This window comes from Stenella coeruleoalba (assembly GCF_951394435.1).
Source record: "Stenella coeruleoalba genome assembly, chromosome: 11".
Lineage (NCBI taxonomy): Eukaryota > Metazoa > Chordata > Mammalia > Artiodactyla > Delphinidae > Stenella > Stenella coeruleoalba.
The window spans coordinates 84,665,212-84,687,262 of NC_137157.1; the positions used below are offsets into that span (position 1 = coordinate 84,665,212).

Consider the following 22,051-nt stretch of genomic DNA (forward strand, 5'->3'; position numbering starts at 1 on the left):
ACTTTTTATAAAGATGGAAAAAGGATTCAGTGAGAATAACTCTGTTTACACTGTAGGTGATAGTTGTATTCTGTTTCTTAGTGAGATTACGCTAAAACCATTATCAGCTATTCAGTTCCTTTCTGATAGCAATTTTCATTCTTTAGGAACTGGGGGAAACTCTTAAGCAAATGTACTGGGTATCTCAGCTTGCGTCCTGACATGTAAGAATATTTTTGTAAGTCTGGAACATTAGGCATGGACAACATAACTGTTTTCCTACTAAGAAAATATTCTTCCTAAGGTAAGAATGAATATGAGTACAGAGTTTTGTCAAATCCAATGTTATTGTCCGAAGAGAGTGTGTTTGCATTTTTCACTTAATTATCAATCAGTTCGGTCGTCCTCAGCCTGAGAGCAGGGAGCTGCAATGAAAAAGGAAGCAAAACCTCAGAAAGCTGTCATTCTACAGCCTCCATGAGACATTGAGTCCTGGTGGCACTGGTGACCCAGGGACAGAATGTAAGCAGTGTTGACAACAGCTGCAATGGTGATGTGGATGATGGTAAAGGGCTGGTTTCAGTGCCTTCTATTCCTGCATATAAGGTATCAGACCCCTGCCTAGAGATCAGAATCCTTGGTCCTGAGCAACTTGGCATCATCAGTAGTACTTCCTGTGGGGCAGTGTCTGGACAGTGATACTGTCAATGGGTAACAATGGCATAGCTGCCCCTCTTAGGTGTAATTTGACACATTTTCTCTGGGATCTGAACCGAGAGTTAAAAAAAACCCAAACAAACAGTAGGTTCCCCCATGGCAGTTAACAGAATGTTATTAGGGTCCATGTAAGACACCCACTGGATATTCTTAAATTTATTTGGGAAGATCTTCTGAGGAATAGGTTTCTTGAGGAGTAAGTAGGATTGCAGATAGCTTTAAAAAAAGAAAAAAAACAAAAGGTTGTTTTTGTAACCTTTTTCTTGGGTCCAAACTGCTGTGATTCAGGAAATGTAGGTGATGATCAGAAGAATGGTCTCTGCTTTCTCTTCCCGAGTCTTCCAAGCTCTGCTGCTCTTCTGAGCATCTGTGTAGACGCTGAGGTGTGCTGCTCAAATCTCCCTTCCAAATGGTCTGCCACCCAGACTCGAGGAGTGCAGGACCTGACAGTCTCCAGCGTTTGGCTCCCTTGGGATGTGCCTCAGCTTTTGAACAGAGGTCAAGTTCTCGGCGTGCCCCCCAGCCAGTGATGGAGCAAAGCGATGCTGCAAGGTGGTACAAGGGCTTAGCTTTGGACAATCGTTGCTCCAGAGATCCTTGACGGGCTGGCACAGCTTTTGCCATGTGTGTGTCATGGTCTGACAGCCCCCCCGTCCAATCCTACCTCCTTCTGTTTCCTTTTAAGGTGTTATACTCATTCATAAACCATCTGCACACACAACTCATCTCAGTATCTGCTTTCTAGAGAGTCCAGCAGGAAGGGTAGCTCACACTGTCCTCGCTCCATACGGTTATGTTATGATATTCTGCACAACAAAATACCCTTCTGCCCTAGGACCTCCATTATTAATTTTTTCTCATGCAAAAAGTCAAGTTGATGCTGTTAAAAGAGACCAAGTTTGGATTCAGATTATTCTGGGTTTGAATCTCAACTCTGCATTATTATACTTAGCAATGTGAACTTGACCAAGTTGTTAACTTCCATGACCTCTATTTTCTTATCCTTCCAGTCTAGGCCTGAGCTAGAAAGAGATCCCCCATTGAATGGAAACATGGATGCATATAATTGCTGTGCAAAACAATTAAACATCCTCTTAACAGTTCCAAAGACAGAGGTCTCATTTTATGCTCACTGTGGGCTATATGGATGTAGTTATATTTACTCTTAAGTTTTTTCCTCTCCTTTATAAGAAGAATTTACCACTAACGTGTAAAACAAATGAAACATTATTTTTTCTCTTTCTTCCTATTGAAAAGAAATTCCCTTTTCTGTAAAATTTTCTTGCGCATTTTTTCCCCTTTCCCTTCAGAATCCCTATTTTTATATCTCATCTCCTGCCTTTCCTTAAGTAAATCTTTTCCTTAAAGTTTTGTATATTTTCATATCCGTTGACTAAGTTATCGTCATTGCTTTGTTTTCCAATGAGGAGAGGTATTAGCTCTTGGTCTTTATAATTAATAGGTCGGATTTTGGAGGTGAATTATGTCCATTTGGTTATTTACTGCATTTCAAAAGAGAGGTTTCACTCCATTTAGCTTCCTCTCTGTCTTTTAAAATAATTACTTGAGACATTTTCCCTGGTGTTTTTCCATAGAAACAAAAATTGGGAGAGAGATGGAAGGAGGAGAATTATGGAAAATATTTTAAGTGCAATTAGTTGTTTTTTTTTTTTTTGCTTTTTCACTTTCCCTGCCGAGTTTAAAACCATGAATTCTTGACTAGACACTAAATACAAAAAAGCCCCAAATAAACTGAACCTGGCTTAAGTATGGTTACATATTCCTATATTATGTTTTGAGAAGGGATCTTTTCAATGTAATGAGTATTTATAATAAATAAAAACCAAATAAGAGCATCTTACGATTTTATGTATTTTACAGTTTGCCAAGGATTTTCACTTTATCTTATTTTAATCTTGTGTAAAAAATACCCAGAAGCCAGAACTGTTCCTTCTGGACTTTCCAGAGTCTTCTTTATACAACATTAACTAAGAAAACTGAAAGTGTGTAATAGAACGCTAAAATGAAAGTTTTGCTTAAGACCTTAAGACCACAGAGCCCAGAGATTCCAGGCACACACGGGACAGTCCTCCCCTAAAGAAATATGCATATATAAAATATATTAAAATATAGTGTAAGAAATGAAGATATTTCTACCACCTAAATCAGTAAGCCTATTCTTAGCAATGTATACAAAAAATAATTCAACACAGGAAAGTAGGTGAGTACAGATCTCTATATGGGTTTATATAAAATAGAAAAAAAGAAGAAGAAATCACCTAAATGTTCACCTGTTAGCTGATTTCCTATTGATATTAGAATAAAATTCAAGATCTTTCTTATGACCTTCCCAGGCTTTGCGAACCTGTCTCATCCAACCCTTCTTTGCCCTTAAAACACTTCAGCTCGGGGCTTCCCTGGTGGTGCAGTGGTTGAGAATCTGCCGGTCAATGCAGGGGACTCGGGTTCGAGCCCTGGTCTGGGAGGATCCCACATGCCGCGGAGCAACTAGGCCTGTGAGCCACAACTACCGAGCCACAACACAGCCATAAATAAATAAATAAATAAACAAAACAAAACAAACACATCAGCCACTGGCCTTCTGTTAATGGCTCAAAGGCCCTTCCACCGCAGGGCCTTTGTACATATTCTCTTGACTTACACCATGATTAATTTCCCTGACCTCTCTTACCCTTCACCTGACTTACTCCTCATCTTCCAGGCTACAGATGCAATGTCATTTCCATGGGGAAACGTCCCTGGCTAGATCTGATCTGGCGATAATATGCTCTCATCATACTTTGTTCTTTCCCTTTATAGCACTTATCACAATTTTATTTTATTATTATTTGTATTTTTTATTTTATTTTTTGCAGTGCGCGGGCCTCTCACAGCTGTGGCCTCTCCTGTTGCAGAGCACAGGCTCCAGATGCACAGGCTCAGCGGCCATGGCTCATGGGCCCAGCCGTTCCGTGGCATGTGGGATCCTCCCGGACCAGGGCATGAACCCGTGTCCCCTGCATCGGCAGGCAGACTCAACCACTGCGCCACCAGGGAAGCCCACAATTTTATTTTTAACAGTGTTTCTTTTTATTTATTTAACGGCTTTGTTCCTTGCTAGACTTAAAGTTCTAGAAAGACAGAAGACATATCTCTTGTTTAATGCTGTTTTTTCCTACCCCATGTGAGACACACAGTAGAACATCAATAAATATTTATTGACAGAATAAATCAATCCAAGTCTTAATTCTCTTTGTTTCAAGAAACAAATGCTCTGTGAGACTTGTGGAACCAAGAACATCAACCTGTGGATTTTCAGGACTTCATTTTCCTCAAGTTCTAATGAACTGGGCTTTCTCTTGCTTAAGACAGATACCTTTTTTTTTTCCCCCAAATGAATCATGAAAAAAGGAATGAACTCTTGAAATGGTTCACATTTGCAAAAGAATAAAACATCATTATTACATGACTGGACCAATGTAATCTTAGTGCTTATCTGACTTTGTTAAATGCCCTCAGGATCTGTTTCCCAGATTAGCCTCTGTGATCTGCTATTCCAGGAACAACATCGGGTTCTTTTTTTTTTTTTTTTTTTGACTCTAACCTTATATCCTTTTATAGTATTTCCTAAGGAAGTTCATCTGTATTCACATCCTCAACAGGAACTTGTAAATATTCAGTATTACATGCATGTGTCTGAGTCTGTATTTCCAGATTTATAAGACACAAAGTTATGTAGATATAGATCTTACTCATGCTTTTACTTTTGTATAAACATTATGAGTAGCCTTCATTCCTACAAACCATCTTTGGGGAAACTGCACTCTGGTTTCTACTGCTCGACTCATGTAACTATAGCATGATTCAGAACAAAGCTCATTGTTTTATAAACAACACACTGGGTACAAAACCCTATTGGGCTCATACCTGCAAGTGTCCTCACTGATATTTCTCCAAGAACACAGCTCTCTGCTCTTCACCTCTGCAGTTCTTCCCTCTTGAATCTCTGCTCTCATTTTAAAAAGACTTAAGGACAGGAGAATATCAAGATCTCCATGAAGCTCGCTATGAGCTAGAGGGAGAAAAAAAGAAAAAAAAAAATATATATATATATAAATGAACTTATTTACAAAACAGAAATAGACCCACAGACATAGAAAACAAACTTACGGTTACCAAAGGGGAAAGGAAGGGGGAAGGATAAATTAGGAGGTTGGAATTAACATATACACACTACTATATATAAGACAGATAACCAACAAGGACCTACTGTATAGTGCAGGGAACTATACTCAATATTTTGTAATAACCTATAAGGGAAAAGAATCTGAGAAAGAATATATATATATACACACACATATATATATATATATATATATATATATATATATATATATATCTCTGAATCACTGTGCTGTACACCTTAAACTAACACGACATTGTAAATCAACTATACTTCAATAAAATTAAATAGATACTTTATTGCTAAAAAGTGCTAACCATCATCTGACAATGCAGGGTTGCCACAAACCATCAGTTTGTAAAAAAAAACACATCTGCGAAGCGCGAGAAGGCAAAGCACAATAAAACAAGGTTTGCCTGTAAAATAAATAAATAAAGAGATGATAGAAAACGACTTGTTTGGCCTTTTCTCATTTGTCTTCTGGGTTATCTATGCTTTGCACCTGAAGGGAGAAGAGACATAGTAGTGGACACGAAGACTGCTGCCTTCTAGGCTAGCTTGATCTGGGGAGGAGTGTGTTGGCTGGAACCAGAGCCCATGCTATGGGGGAGAAACACTGCAAAGCCACATTCAAGGGGCGCCATGACTGCAGTTACAGAAAGAAAGGGCTGTAGCAATCAATTTCACATCTTCTGTGTGGTAGACACTGTGCTAGATCCACAGTAGAACGATGCAAAAAATGAGGTATTTGGGAAACAGTCCGGGATTTGGAGAGGGAAAAGCATAAAAGAAATCATTTCGGCAGTTGGATGAGCAAAAGCAAGGCTTTTGAGGCGGTTAGAGCAGGGGGTGTACTGGAGCTGTGAGTAGTAGAGTTTGGTTGGAATATAAGGGGTCAGGATCAGGCAAGCTTTGTGAGGACCTTAAGTGACAGAGTGAGTCATGAGAGATTTGTGAGTGTGATGAAGATGCACTTTAGGAGGATTAATATAATATGTACGTGTAAAATGCTTTAGGGTGAGAGGGACCATTATTAAGTCTTAAGTGGTTGATATAGTAACCAATGAGACTCTCAGAGACAAGGGAGGCAGAAAGAAAGGAAAGAGGTGGAGGGAAGTCATTGCTAAGAATAACATTGGTGATTTAATAACTGTATGAGGCTGGAGGGAGGAAGAGTAAGAGGAAGTGAGCATTGAGTTCCAGATCCCTCCAAGACTTTAAATCTGAGTTACCTGAACAATTAGAGAGAGAATTGGGGGCTGAGGCTAGTTCAGGAGTGCAGGAAAGAGAAAGAGGGGAAGAGAAGGAATATACTATAGATAGTTCACATTTTGATTATGCCTACAGTGCACTCTAATAATATATGTTTCAGAAAAAAATGTTTAGATTTTTACTGAAGTCCTAAATATATGGAGAAATGTTTCCTGTCCAATAACGATATTCTGGGTTTTCCCTACTGCCCTCCAAAATTATGTCTAACCCTTATGTAATTGTGGAGCAAACATATTGCATTTGCTTGTTTACTTATTACTCCTCTGCAGTGTTCTCTATGCTCTTCAAATCCTTGTTATATTCCCAGTACCAATAGGTTTCTGGTGGGCGTGGGGAGAAATACAGTTATTATCTTTTCACTAGTTTCTTCACCAATGGGGGCGGGGAGGGAGGTCCAAGAGGGAGGGGATAAGTGTATACATGTAGCTGATTCACTTCGTTGTACAGCAGAAACTAACACAGCATTGTAAAGCAACTATACTCCAATTAAAAAAAAAAAAAAGATTGTGAAATACTCAGCTGATACAACAGTGAGGTTGAATAAGATGCTTGGCGTACTGCCTGGCACAGAGCAGTTGCTCAAATTACCTGTCACAGTTGTGACTTTTCATGAAAAAAAGGAGTGAATTTTTGTACCTTCCAGGCAAGCTCGTAAAGAAAAGATTTTCTATTCTCCCCTTCAGACTCCCTCTCTGGCCAAATGATCTGCATTATTATTTCCCAACACTTTCTGTTCTTAGCTAAGTTATGAAGATGATTGATTGCTTCTGCTTTCTGCTTCGCAGAGACCAATCAGAGAAAGAGCTGACACAATTTACAGAAAGAAGAGAGGCACTAACCAGCTGGGCAAAGGAAAGTTTGGATTTGATTGTTTGAATAGTGATTTCGTTATCTCATGGCTAACTGAATAAGGAAATGAAGATTAAAGTTAACTTGTAATTCCTGTAGCCCAAGAGTTGTATTTGGCACGATGACTCAGCAACATTAACTGTATTTAGAAGTATTTTCCGGAAGTTATCCTGGTAAACAGTCAGTTGTGAGGCCATTATATCACCATGTTTCTCAAGCTGGGATATGTGCATTGGACGCTTGACACCACAGAGTAACCATGGAGCATATTCCTAAGGCATGGATTTTACTCAAAGATATACTTTTTTCCCTATTAACGTCAACTTGAATATATTACTTAGTCATTCAACAAACATTTATTGCATTCTGGTAGAATGTCGGATTCTGGGAAATACTGATTTAGAAAGTGGATATGGCTCTTTGGTGGCGGTGCTGGGGTTACAGGGTACAACGTAAAATTTGTTTGCATTTTTAAGTTGAAAATTAAGATGACAAGAAATTTTGGTCTTGAGGGGGGACTTTGGATTAAAGTGCCAAGTTCATGAAGGTATACATTCACTCCCCTCAAATACTGAGGGTGACTCTAAGGAAAAGCTTGGGAGGTAAGTAAGGAAAGCTGTAGAAGCAGGAGAGAAACAAGCCCTAACGTGTTTTACTGGAACAGACACAGTAGTATAAGGTCCCTACTCTGCCTATAAACTGCCAAAACTGTTCCCCTTTAGGGAATAGATATTGTCTTCATTGAAACTAGTCATTAATCCCTGGCCCAAAGAATCCACTTTGCTTGTGGCTTCTGATCACTGGTAGAACAAGCATGACTTTCTCTCTCTCTTATTATTCAAGTGAAAATTTGGAAGGGGCTGGAGAAATATTTACCCTCCTATACCCTGAAAAGAGTGCTTTGTTAGACATACACAGAATAATAATAGCTTTAAAAGAGCATGTGTTTAATTTTGTAAACTCCAAGTAACATATATGATGTAGATAAGCACACGTGTACAATACACATCTGGAGTTCTATATACACCTACATGAATACAGAAAAGTATAATAATCAGACATATTGAAATATACTCTCTAAGATTTGGGCAGATCTGACATACTGTATAACATTGCTTCTAGAATTTTGCCTACTAAATTCTTAAAAATTTAAATGTATTAAGAGAAAATGAGTTTTAATAAAAATAAGTAATTGTAGAATTCACAAAGGGAAAGCAATTACATGACCTTTAACTAAGGCTAATTAGTTTAGTATAAGATCTCTGGATGTCTATTTAAAGGATTATATAGGAAATACTTATAACTACCATATCAAGTATTAACAGCTTTCTTTCTAAATATGTCAAGCAGTTTACTTTTTCAAGTCATATAATTAATACCTTTGAAATGTTTACAATATTAATTTAATGAGCTATTGTCAGAAATACTCCAGATGTTAATAATTTAATCAAATTTATTACAGTACCCAAATTAGCAACATGCAAATTCATTTATTTTTATTATATATTAGAAGTAAAAATAGTTTTACTATTTTCAGCTCGAATAAATAAAAGTGTATAGTTTCCTGAAGTAGTTCATTTAACTAATGACAAAAGTATGAATCTTCTCTGTTAATTGTGGAGATATTTATATTTGCCAACAGTCATGTCGTTACTAAATCTGAAGAATGTTGGCGCCATCCCAGTACACGTTTAATGTACAAATAAAGATTTGAGGTCCCTTTCCCATTCTCCGTCTACATTATTTTTAATTCGTCCTTGATATTATTTATATAATTTTTTCTTTTAATTTTCTTCCATTTCACCAAGGCAATATTAATAAACAGCATATCTAGATTTGCCTGGCCCAACTCAAAGAAACCAATACTCATGAGACTAACATCGCTGAGATTTTCTACCAAACCAATGTAAAGGCAGTGTTGTCGATATGCTCCAAATATATATCCTAATGGGCAAGTGGATACTCTTGCTTCCTAATAGTTCATAGTTATGCACTGAACTTGGGTGGTCACTATAGCGCACCTAGAATGAGGAACTCTCCAGTTTGGAGGTGACAGGCTCAGAGAGGGCTATTTAGAGCCATGCAAGGTAGTTCCTTGTTGTATCACAGAAGCCTACTTCTACATTCTATTCTTTTCTGCCTCACTTGGCCTGTAGTAACAACAGAAAAATAAAGAGTAAAAGAAAGGACAATTATCTGGTAAACTCAGATTCCTTTAACACATTTTCATTGATTGTCTATTGTTTCCCAGATAATGCAATAGATATTGAAGCTACAGAGTTGAAGACACAGTCCTAGCTTTGAACTTTTTGAGTTCAAGACCTCATGGGAAGAGAGACATATAAATAAGTCGAATACAGAATAGTTCAATAAAAGATACAACCACGAGCAAAGAATGTAATTAAGAAGCCATGTTTCATAGCTGCATGAGGGAGAGAACAGCATTTCAGACAAGTGGAGCAAAATCAAGGGCAAAGACCTAGAAGATATTTAAAAAATGACTTCTTTATGGATAGTGGGTGTGCCATATGCCTAGAGCATAAGGTGTTTGGATGATATTTAAAAACATGACTGGGAAAGTTAGAGTGCAAACTAAAGCATTCAACTTTTATTGAGTAGATCACTCTTTCCCCAAATTTAATAGTGTTGAGAATCACCTAGGACGCTTGTAAAAGTACATTGGTTTCTTGTTGGAAGACCCCTTCCCCCGATCCAGTAGGTCTTGTCAGAATTAGGCCCAGGAATTAGCATTTTAAACAACCATTCTGGTGCAGGTCATTGGCAGACCATACTTTGAGGGATTGGGGAGGAGTGACATGATTAGATCCGTGTTTACAAAGATAAGTCTGGAAACTGTGGTAGAAAAGGGGGAGGAGGACAATTCAGCCATGGAAACACCAGTTGGCAGGTAACAAAATAGTCTCAGTGAGAGACAAGAAGAGCATGAATTAAGGCAGCAGCAGTGGGATGGGGAAGAGAGATATGATAGGTAACTTATGAAGTAAATCTGAGAGACATTCATAATCAATTGAATGTGTGTGTTGGAGAGCTGATTCAGTCAAAATTGTATGGTATAGGGGATGTGGCAGCATGAACAGAGATTGGGAATCAGAGGAGTGTGGGGTCGTGGAACAGTAAGTTCAATTATTGACATAGTGAGTTTGAGGTGCACTATTAGGACATTTTTCTCCCATCACAGATAGTGGAGTCCTTCGCTGGTTATCTTAAGCAAAATGAGGAACTCACAGGAATCCTGGGACACCTTAAGGAATCTGAGAAGAAGTAGGCTGTTGGCTTAGATTAAGGGACACAAATACCGTCCAGACTCTCTCCTGTCTCTAGTCTTTGCTCTCTGCAGTTCCTCATCCCTTCTTTCTCTATTTCTATCAGAGTCAGTCACTGAGGGAGAGACTGAACTCTCTTTTTTCTCTCTTTTCTTTTCAGTTCCAATTTCAAAATATTGGGGAAAGATCTTGATTGGTCTAGCTTTGGCCATGTACCCATTAAATGTCAAATGAGATGTGGTTAGGAGGCTGGGGTCACAAACTAACATTGCAGCTCCTATAGTAACCAGGTAGATCAAGAGAAGGGGGAATTCCTCGGACAAAGACGCTGGGCAGATAATATTGTAGGATTTACCAAAGATGCCTGTGGGACATCCATTTGGAGAAGTCAAACTTGAAATAATAACTAAGGGAATTTATTGGCCTTCTTCTGCATGGCAAACATTTTGCTCGGTACATATTTCATTAAGTCATCCCAACAGTCCACAGTAGTATATACAACATTATCATACCCATTTTCAACGGAAGCAATTGAGTTTCAGAGAAGTAAGATAACTTTGCCTGAGGTCATACAGCAGGTAGTAACAAAACTTTCAGAAAAGTCTATGCTTTTTGATTATCACAACCATATTAGCTAAAGCCATGAGGATGAATAAGATCTCTCCTAGAGGGAGTAGAAGGTGATAAAGGAGGAGAGTGTACAGTGGAACCCACTTTTAGGGAGTGAGCAGCCAAAGAGGATTCATTGAAGGGGATTGAGGAAAGGCAAGATATTAAAGAGAAGAAGAGTCTGATGGGTTAAAACTAAAGGAAGCAAGTTTTCAAAAAGGAAGACTAAGTCAAGAGTGTCCAAGTGGCAGAGAAAAGCCGAACAGAACTAAGGCTAAAAGAAGCTACAGCATGTGGCAATTACACCTCATGAGAATCTTCTGTTCCCGGTCCCACTGTGACTGATAGTTTAGGCCCTCACCATCTCTCCCCCAGAACTACTGTAAAAGCTTCCTGTTTTGCATCCCTGTCTCCATTCTCATCCTCACTGATCTACCTTCCACATTGCATTCAGAGAGATCTTTTAAAATCAGGGACCACAGCATCTCATGCTTGCTTAGAAAACCTGGGAAGAAGCTCCACATTGTTTAGTTTGAAATATAGCCCATCATAAGCCAGTCTCTAGCAATCCTTTCAGCTCCAGCTCACTGTATTTCTATTTATGCTACATTAAGGTACTTACAGTTCAAGCACGCGAGGTCTTAGGAGCGTCTGAGCATCTGTACATGCTTGTCTTTTTGCTTAGGAGACTTTAAGCCTTCTTTTTTCCCAAATTAGGCTGGTAATGGAAAGATTCTATACCTTGGTTGTAGTGCTAGTCACATCGCAGTATATATTAGTCAAAACTCATAGACCTGTAAACCTAAAAGATTAGATTTGACCATATGTAAGTTTTACCTAAATAAACGCTACTCAAAGGAATCTGGAGAGTCCCTAAATATTTGGCAATTAAAACATTTCTAGATAATCAATGAGTCAAAGAAGAAATTTCAAAAAATTAAAAAAAATATAAAGTCAATAGCACCAAAATTATTTTTAAGCTAAATAAATAAATAAATAGATATCTCTAACTAAACTGATCAATAAAAAGCGAGAAAATGAAAACTACCAATATCAGGAATAAAAAGGGATATCAACAAATATCCTACAGACATCAAAGGGATACTAAGGAAATATTATGAATGACAGTGTGCCAAGACATTTAGAAATTAGATTAAATGTACAAATTCCTTAAAAAGCACAGAGTATATAAACTGATACAAAGAGAAGCAGAAGGTCTGAATACTATCGTATCTAGTAAAGAAATTAAGTTCTTAAATAAAAGCTATTGTACGAGGAAAACTCCAGGCCCACATGACTTCAATTTTAAATTCTATAAAAAACTTGAGGAAAAAAATAATAATCTTACAAAATTCTTTCAGAAAACAAAGGCGGAAGGAGCATTTTCAAATTTATTTTATGAGGCCAGCAAAATCCTGATGTCAAAACTGAATAAAAACATTGCCAAAACAAACAAATAAAAAAAACTCCCCCTCAAACCCAAAACCAAAAGTCAAAACACAAAGAAAGGAAAAGAAAGCTATAGACTAATGTCCCTCATTAAGACAGAGGTAAAATTTCTAAATAAGGTATTAGTAAATTGAATCTAGGAATATATAAAAATAAGATAATATCATCACCAAGAGAAATTTATCCCTGGAAGATAAGGTTGGTTTAATACTAAAAAAAAAATCAAACAATTAATTTTGGCTTATTCATGGAATAAATGAGAAAAGCATATGACCAGCATAATAGATCCAGAAAAAATTTGACAGAATTCAACATCTATTTATGATAAACTTTTTCAGCAAACTATGAAGAGCAGTAAATATCCCCAGCCTGATGAAAGAGATCTATAGATAACCTGAAGATAACATCTTAATAGTGAAAGACTGAATCCTTTTACCACTCATATTAAGAACAAGCCAATGATATCAACTTTCATTATTTCTATTCAACATCTCATAGGAGGTGCTAGCTAGGGCAATAGGCAAGGAAAAGGAAACAGGATACAGATAGGGAAGAAAGAGGTAAAACTTTACTTATAGATGACATAATCATGAATGTAGAAAATCTTAAATGATCTGTAAAACTACTAGAACTCATAAATGGATTTAGCAATATTGCAGGATACAAAGTCATTTCTATATTCTAGTAATGAGCACTGGAAAATGATATTTTAAAATACTATTTATAGTAGCATCAAAATCATAAATATTTTGGGATAGATTCCTTGAATTGTGTATAAGACCTCTACACTGAAAAGTTGAAAACATGTCTGAGAGGTAAAAGAAGACTTAAATAAGTAGAGAGATGTATTGTGTTCCTGGACTGGTCAACTCAATGTTGCTAAGATGCAAATTCTTCCCAAATTGATTTATAGATTCAACACAATCACAATAAAAATCTCAGCAAAATTTTGTAGAAATTGACAAGCTAACTTGAAAATTTATACAGAAATGAAAAGTGCCTTGAACTTGCTCAAATAATCTTGAAAATGAAGAACAAATTTGGAGAACTTAACCTACCTGATTTCAAGACTTGCTATAAAGCTACAGTACCAAGAGTGATAATGGCAAAAGGTAAGACATATGGATCAATGGAATAGAACAGAAAGCTCAAGAGGAAACCTATATTTGGTCAAGTGATTTTTGACAAAAGTGGCAAGATAGTTCAGTGGGGAACAGAACAGTTTTCAGCAACTAAATTTACACATGAAGAAAAGGAATCTCAACCTCTATCTCATAGCATACACAAAAATTGACCATAGACCTAAACACAAATCTATGACTGTATTTCATATTTCTAGAAAAGATGTAGGAGAAAATATTTATGATTTTAGGGTAGATAAAGATTTCTTAGAGAGGAAAGTCAAAGCACTAACTAGTAAATAAACAAAAATTAATCATTGGACTTGATCAAAATGAAAGCATTTTTTTAAATTGCCATTAAGAAAATGAAAAAGCAAGCCACTAACTGGCAGAAAATATTCTCAGTTTATTATACAGCTGACAAATGATGTATCTGAACATATAAAGAAAAGTTACAATTTATAATATGATAAGTAACCAATTAAAACAAAATGGGCAAAAGTTTGAAGACACTTCACAAAAGAAGTATATTGATTTTCTTTTGTGACATAACATATTGCCATGAATTTAGGTAGATTATAACAATACTCATTTATTATCGCACATATCTGTAGGTCAGCAGCCTAGGTGGGCTCAACTGAATGCTTTGTTTAGGGTCTTTCAAGACAGAATTAAGATGTTGGACTGACTGGGCTCTTATTTGGAGGCTCTGGGGAAGAATCCACTTCCAAGCTCATTCAAGTTGTTGGCAGAATTCAGTTTCTCATGGTTGTAGGAATGAAGTCCCCATTTCCTTGCTGGTTGTTGGCTGGGGACTGTGTTCAGCTTCTAGAGGCTACTCTCAAGTCCTTGTGCTGTGGTCTCTTCATATAAGCAATAGAAAATCTCTTCACATCGAATCTTTCTTGTTCTTCAGATCTGACTTTTTCTTCTATCAGCCTGTGAAAACTCTCTGCTTTTAAAGGGCTTATGTGATTAAATGAAGTCCATCTGGATAACCTACCTATTTTTAAAGTCAAGTAATTAGTAACTCTAATTACATCTGCCAAATGCCTTTGATATGTAACATAATGTAATCATGGAAGTAATACCAGGAGCAAAGGTCATGGAAGTCATCTTAGAATTATGCTTACCACAAGAAGATATATGAATGACCAAAAAACTCATGAAAATATATGCTCAAAATCATTAGTCATAAGGGAAATGTGAATTAAAACCACAGTCAGGAAACTCTCCACACCCCATATGAGGTTTAAAATTAGAAAAAATCAAAAACAATAAAAAAGCACTAACAGTACTAAATATTGCCAAGACTAAGTAGCAACTGGAACTCTCATGCTTTTCTGGAAGGAATGTTTTAATCACTTTGGAGAACATTTTGGCAATTTCTGTAAAGTTAAATGTACAATTACTATATGACCCAGCAAATCCAGTGCTTGGTATTTACCTGAAAGAGATGAAAACTATATTTACAGAATTTCATTGAAGCCTTATTCATCATTGTCAAAAACTGGAAATAACTCAAATGTATATCTATAGGTGAATGGATAAACAAATTGTGGTATATTCATACAATGGAGTTCTCAGAAATAAAAAGGAATAAATTACTGATGCATGCAACAGCATGGATGAATCTCAGAAATTTTATGCTTAACCAAAGAAGCCAGACACAAAAGAATTATACTGTATGACTATATTTATATGACATTTCTAAATAGGCAAAACTAATCTCTTGTGATAGACCTTAGATTAGTGGTTACTCTAGGTGGGTGATGGTGAGACTGACTAGCCAGAGGCAAAAAAGAACTTCCCAGAGAAATGAAAATATTCTATATCTTTTTGGGATCATGGTTATGTCAAAGCATTTTAGATTTTACATGTATAATGGATGGTTTTTATTTTATGAAAATTATATTTAACAAAGTTGATTTGAAAATATATTGTATATATTTCTAATGAAAACAAAAATGTTTTGTCTTCTAATGTTAACACTGTTCTGGAATTAAGAATTGATAAAATTAGAGACAAAATACAATTAAGCTGTAAGTATTTGAGAGAGGGAAACAAGTTGGCTTAGTCACTTTGGGCTGCTGTAACAAATTACCATGGATTGGGAGGCTTAAACAACAAACACTTATCTCTTACCGTTGTGGAGGCTAAGAAGTCCAACATCAAGGCACCGGCAGATTTGGTTCTTGGTGAGGGCTCACTCTCTGGTTTGCAGCTATCTGCCTTCTTGGTGTGTCCTCACATGGTAGAGAGCAGAGAAAGCAAGCTCTATCTCTTTCTCTTCTTATAAGGACATGAATCCCATCATGGGAGCTCCACCTTCATGATATCATCTAAATCAAATTACCTCCCAAAGGCCCCACCTCCTAATGCCATTGAGGGTTAGAGTTTCAACATGTAAGATGGAGTGGGGGGGGACACAAACATGCAGTGCATAACACAAGTATACCACTATCTGTAGATAAAAGTCATATTTTCTGGAAAGTCAAGGTGATATGGCAAAACAATACTGGGATTATTGAGAAAGTTTAATAAAGTGGCTGGATATAAGATAAATATATAATCAGCTTGAAAACATAAAAAATAGCGTATTCTTAATAGCAGTATAAAATATGAAAACAAATATGTAGAATGTGTGTGACCAATCATTACAAGAAATGTACAGAACTATATAAATTTAATATCAAGATAAAAAGAAGAGTTAAATGGAAAAGACAGAACACTAAAAACATGACATTTCTTTATAAATTAATTCCTAGATTTAACGAAACTCCAATAAAATCTCCAAAAGAGAGTAGCTAAGAAAATTTTGAAAAGAGTAAACAGAGGACTGGCACTACCACAGTTAAAATATACTTTAAAGCTATAATAATTATATCCATCTGATCATAGTAATAGAAAAAACTGAAAAACAGATTAATTGAACAGAACAAGTAGCTCAGAAACAGATCTTATTATAAAATAATTATATATATATATATATATATATATATGACAAAGGTCGCATAACACATCAGGGCAAAGGAAAAAGATTATTCAGTAAATGGTGTTGGTGTAACAAATAAAATATGAATTTAGGTTCTTATCCCATGGCTTTTGCCCCAAAAAATTCCGGAATCAAATCTTAAAAAACCTTGAAAAAATAAAAATGAAGGTCAATATTTATTAACTAAAGCACTGGAATACAACGCAGTGGTAAAAAGCACCAGATTTGCCAAAGTAAACTTTCCTTTAGGAAGAAGCACCAGGAAAGCAAAGACCCTGCAGGTCGGACCTCCGTGTGCACATGATCTAGCACATGGTGTGTGCTCTAATAAATCTGTATAGAATGTATAAAAACAATTATTTTTATTTTCTGTAAAGGTAGAACCACCATCATTTTTCAATGACAAATTGGAAAAATATTAGTCCTATATATGAAACAGGATTAATATCCCTCTCTTATTATAAGTTCATGCAAATGATAGGAACTTCATTAAAACCCATTAGATGAACAAGTATGTGAACAAGCTGACCCTGATAGAGGGAATACAAAAGTTTATGAACATTTGCAAAACGTTGGATGTTAATAACATGTTATGTGTGAAATTACAAGATTTTTAAAAACATTAAGAAGATTCATTGCTGGTTTGGGTGTAAGTGTAATAAGTCATCTCGTAGAGTTTGGAGAGAGTTTACACAAACTAAAGGTAGTTCTGCATTCTGTATCTACAGCTTTAAAAATATTTACTGCTCTTGATCCTGTAATTACTTTTCTGAGAATGTATCTTAAAGAAACTATCTGCTACCAAAAAAAAAACTTTTATTAGTAAGTTCATCATAGTATTAACCATGGTAGTGAAAATCTGGCAGCTTTCTGACGAACAATAAGAAAATGGATTTAAAATTATGGTATAGACACAAAACGAAACATGATGCAGCCATTTAAAAGTATTTCTACAACGATTTTAAAATGCCATCAGAAAATAATTGTTTTAAAAGATACTGTGAGGAGACAAATTATTTTGCAGCTGCCAATAATATAAAATATGCATAGAAAACGTAATCACAATAGCATACGTTTTAGCTTTTATTGAAGGGGCAGGCACTCTCTCGGAGCTTTAAAGGGATTACCTCATTTATCCTCACATAAGGCCTTGAAGCATGCATTTTTTTATTCGTCCCATTGAATATGTGAAGAAATTGATAGAGGGATTAAACAATTTGTCCCAAGTCTCTGAGCTAACTAGTAGGGTAGCGGGATTTGACAGCAGGCTGGCTCCCGGATCGATGCTTTTTAACACTACACTTGTTTTGTTTTTGTTAAAATATAACTAAATGTTTTCAGTAGTTTTATAAGTTTGAGGGCTTATATTGGTCACCCTTATACTTTTCCATACTTCCCAAAGTTTGACTTAAGAAAAAATTTTTTTAAAGCATGACTTTTAATCGTAACAAATGACCTTATTTGTTGTATATATATATCTTTGTTAGCTATACATATCTAAGAAATATAAATATTTGTTAGATATATATATCTTATATATCTATCTATATATATATGAAATCTCAAAGTCGACTTTGTGTGGTCACACTCAAGAGTCTGTATCTGGGGATTATCTGCACCCCTTATTTCCAGTTCTCTCTTCCTAGACGCGCTGGGAGCCTCTGGTCTCCCTTCTGGCTTGCTCACGGGGTCGCCACGGTTCAGGCCACAGTCCCGGCACCCCCATCCTGGAAGCGCGCTTTCTACCTGCGCCTGCGTCGCGACAAACAGCTCCAGGGTGCAGTAGCCACGTTTTCAAAGTACGCGGGCCCAGAGTCTCCGGGACCCTCCCGGTGCCACCCCACGAGGCCCCGCAGACCCCTAGCGGCCGCGACTCCCGGCTTCAGTCGCTGGCCGAGGAGGCCGGGCCTCACCCGGGAAAGCAGCGACCTTCCGAGAGGGAGGCGCCCGCCGGGAAAGCCCGGGACTGGCAGGGCGAGGGGCGGCTCGACCCAGAGTCGGAGCGGCCGCCGGGGTTTGGGATTGGGGTCTGGGGACCAGCTCCGGCTGCCCGCGGGCCTGGAGTGGTGCTCCTCGGGGGTCGCGCACAGAGCCTCGGAGGCACCAGCCCTCTGCGCTGACCATCCTTTCTCAGATCAGGACAGTTGACGAAAACAATGGTTATTTCACGTTGACTGACCCCTGATAAAAACAAGTGTTAATTACAGAGGGTTGCCCGGGGCAAAATTTACTGCTTGCGTCCGGGTTGGGGAGTTCTTGTGGCGTGTGTGTATTTTAAACACGTTATCTCCTTGAGACTTAATGATCTCTCTGGTCGGGAACAAGCGTGAGGGGAACTGATTGTAAACCCGTGGGAAGCCAAAGCCCCACTTTCGGGGGGCAAGGGTTAAAGGTCGCCCTTCGGGAGCGCGGCGACTGGTCCAGAGGAGTCACCAGGTTTCCCGGGGCACTGGGGCGATTATTCGCTTGCGTTTTGAGCTTGCGTTGCTCAAGCGAGACATTCCCACGCAAGGATACAGCCTGGCAGCCGTTTCCTCCGTGTGGAATGAGCCCTTCCTTTCCCCGGTCCGCTCAGGGGGAAAATGGTGAAACCCCCAAATCCGCTTCTTTATGTGGTTAATACAAGGGCGCATACAGAGCCTGGGGTAAAAAAAAATTACAAGTGCAAGTGACCTTGCGTGTTTTAACTTTGGGAAACTCGACTCTGGGGATAACGGAATCGTAGATTGTTAAGTTTAGGCGTCTAATGAATTGGGGAGACGCACATTACTTAAAATCCTTGTCTCGCGCGCCCCAAGTTTGCCGCTCCGCGGCGGAAAGCTGGGCCGAGCGGGGGTGGGGAGGGTCTCCAGTCCCAGGCGCGGCGTTCGCTCGGGGCTTCTTCCCAGTTTCCTGCCTCGGAGTCGCCGCGTCCGCCCCAGCCCAGAGCAGTTTGTGCAGTTGAGAAACTCGATAGGAGGCAGCAGCTGATCTCCCACTACCCTAAAAATAACCCGCTCGGCGCCCGGCGTGCTTCGGCCAGGGGAGGAAACGCTGCCTTCGGAGCAAGTGAGTCCGTGTCTTCTACATAAATAGCGTTTCAGAATTTTACAGAAAACTCTCAGCTGTCGATTTTGATCTAATCTTTCGGCAACCAGAAGGCTCCCGCGCACTCTCGCGGCGCTTCGCCTTCGCCGTCGCTATTTCTAGGATGAAGGGACCGGGCCCCAGCCGGGAAAGAGAGGGCGTGGAGATCAGGTTTCCAGCTTTACTTAGAAAACTCTGGTCGGCTCCTGCTTAAACCAACTGGATGTAGTGAAAGGAGTTATTACATTTTTTTTTCCCCTCAGACATTTCCGTCTTGTTCATGAGGTAACTTTCCATCTGCTTTAATTTGTGTTCCTCTTTGATTTATAGGAGTTCTGCGTCCTGCTTTTAAATTTACACTTAAGACAGTGTAGGAAGCCGGTGTTCCGAAGGTAGTGCAAGTGCGCCAGTAGGGGTTTGAAGCAGCATCAAGCGATTGCCCAAGGTATTTATTTGTTGCTTTATTTGTCCAGTGTGGGATTTAAAAAAAAAAAAAAGAATCACTGGAGTGTCTGTGTAAGAAATCTTATCTGCTGAGTTGTTCCAACATTTCCTTTGGTATGCAGTAGAACTTCGATGGGTGCTTCAGCTCAGGCATTAAATCAGAAGTCGGGACTTTTTTGCTTGTGATTTTCTACTTGGATCTGTCATTCATACATAGATAGACAGACAGATGTCTTTTACTTCGTATTTTATGAACCATGGACTGAATAACTTCAAATAACTTAATTACATTTGTTTTCCTAAGTGATCTGATCCTGAGCATACCCTAGGTGATGATAAAGCCTTGAGTAAGTTCTTTAAAATGTTGTGTTTGTGTCTCACATCATAATTTGGTTAATCTCTGAATAACTGAAGAATGAGTTATTTTGTGTGTGAGAATGCAAGCTTTTTATATTGCATTTAGCATGTTTTCTTCAGGTGTTTCCAGCATGTTAAATTCTCTGGGATTGCTGTCCCATCAGAACTGACACTGTCTGCTGGGTGAACAGAAAAGAGTGCTAGTTTTCACTTATTTACTTTATATTCATCAACTGAATCCAAATGTTATAAATCCTGAGGGTGTGGAACTTCACCCAATATATTTCAAGGCATAAGAATACTGAGGGTAGTATTCTTGCCATGAAATCATAAGTGTGGTCATCAAGGAATATTTTTGTTTTACGTTTTCTACTCTACAGACGGTCCCTAGAATTGAAGTTTCACTTTTGGTGTTTGTCTTTAAAGTTCATTCAGTCAAATTCTCCAACCCTATCAGCTATCATAAACAGTTGAACATCTTTCTGTGGGTTAATGCTTGTGGGGAGAAAAATGTCATATCTTCCTATCTGGCCTCCTTCCCTCTCCCTCCCCCTGGATGCTGGGGCCTCTCAGTGTTGGCTGAACTAGACAGCTCCAGAAGGGGTGGGGCTGTAGGTGTCATGTGACAGCATTTATCCAGCAAGAGCAGCAATTTATACCCTTCCCAAAGCATTCCCAACTTAACTTGGGTCCTGGGAGGGAAACCCTGAATGACAATTGGAGATTTAAGAATTAGTTGAAAAATCCTGATTGAATAAAACGCCTCAGGTGCACACAAACAATGTCAACAGATCTGCAATAAGTTTACTTTTTCCCTCTTTTTGTCCGTGTTGGGTTGTAGTAAGGGCTGGTTATTAGAATGTGCTGCATACAGGCTGGGTGTTGGGGAGGAGAAGGCTAAGGGGTATGGGGAAAAGGATAGAGGAAGAGGCAGAAGAAAAAGCAAAAAAGGAGGCATGCAGAGAGAGACAGTGAACAGGCTGGGAGCCAAGGGGAAATGTGAGGTTAAGATGATGGTAGAAAAACATCATTCTAAAGTTTTTACTTTACCAGTATGAAGTATGCATTTTAGTGCCATTATGTCATTGTATATTTCCCTGTCTTTTGGATCATAACCTTTACATTATACCAAGAATGTTTGGGATACATCTAGTCTGATTTATATAGCCTAGGACCACAGGGACTGTTGCTGTTATGTGCACTGCTGAACTCCTAGTGCCCAGTGCATGGTCAGCGTCAAGAAGTATTTTTACACTTAATTAATTAATGGGCTAAAGTCCCAGACATCAAGTGCATGGCTAAAAATATTCTTTGACTTTTTCAAGTTGTTGTACTTTTCTGATGTTTTCTTTCCACAGTTACATATCCAAAGATTACTTAATTGGTAGGTTTCAGGATTGATTAAATACCAGGCAGGCAGTGCTTATGTTAATGAAGTATATAGATGTTTTGCAAATTCAGATTCTATTTTAGCATCTGGCTCAGTGATCATGATGAAATATCAAGGTTTATAAATGTAGCCAATTGGAATACTATAACTTTTGATAAGATTATAAAACTAGCTAAAGTAAAAATTATTTTCCGGTTTGTTCTAGGAAACAGTTTATACATGTCTTTCAATTAAGAGAACTTAAAGTTTCCTTTTATCACTTCTATTAAGTAAAGGATGTAGTCTTAAAAATTCCATTACAAGCTATTATTTTTCAGTTTCTGTTTTCTTCATTTT

At 38.0% G+C, this 22,051-nt stretch overlaps 1 protein-coding gene across 13 annotated transcripts in view; it reads left to right on the forward strand.

Annotated features, from left to right (window-relative positions):
* Nucleotides 1-22,051, forward strand: part of ABCC9 (ATP binding cassette subfamily C member 9) — a 331,111-nt gene that overhangs the window by 157,173 nt on the left and 151,887 nt on the right. For 10 of the 13 annotated variants that reach the window (XR_013830487.1, XM_079936823.1, XM_079936819.1 and 7 more), the window contains one exon: nt 19,855-19,969. The gene's annotated coding sequence lies outside the window, so the exon portion shown is untranslated. Of the gene's footprint in view, nt 1-18,649; nt 19,507-19,665; nt 19,810-19,854; nt 19,970-22,051 lie in introns of those variants that run through there. The other 3 variants (XM_079936825.1, XM_079936827.1, XM_079936828.1) reach the window with 3 other exon arrangements.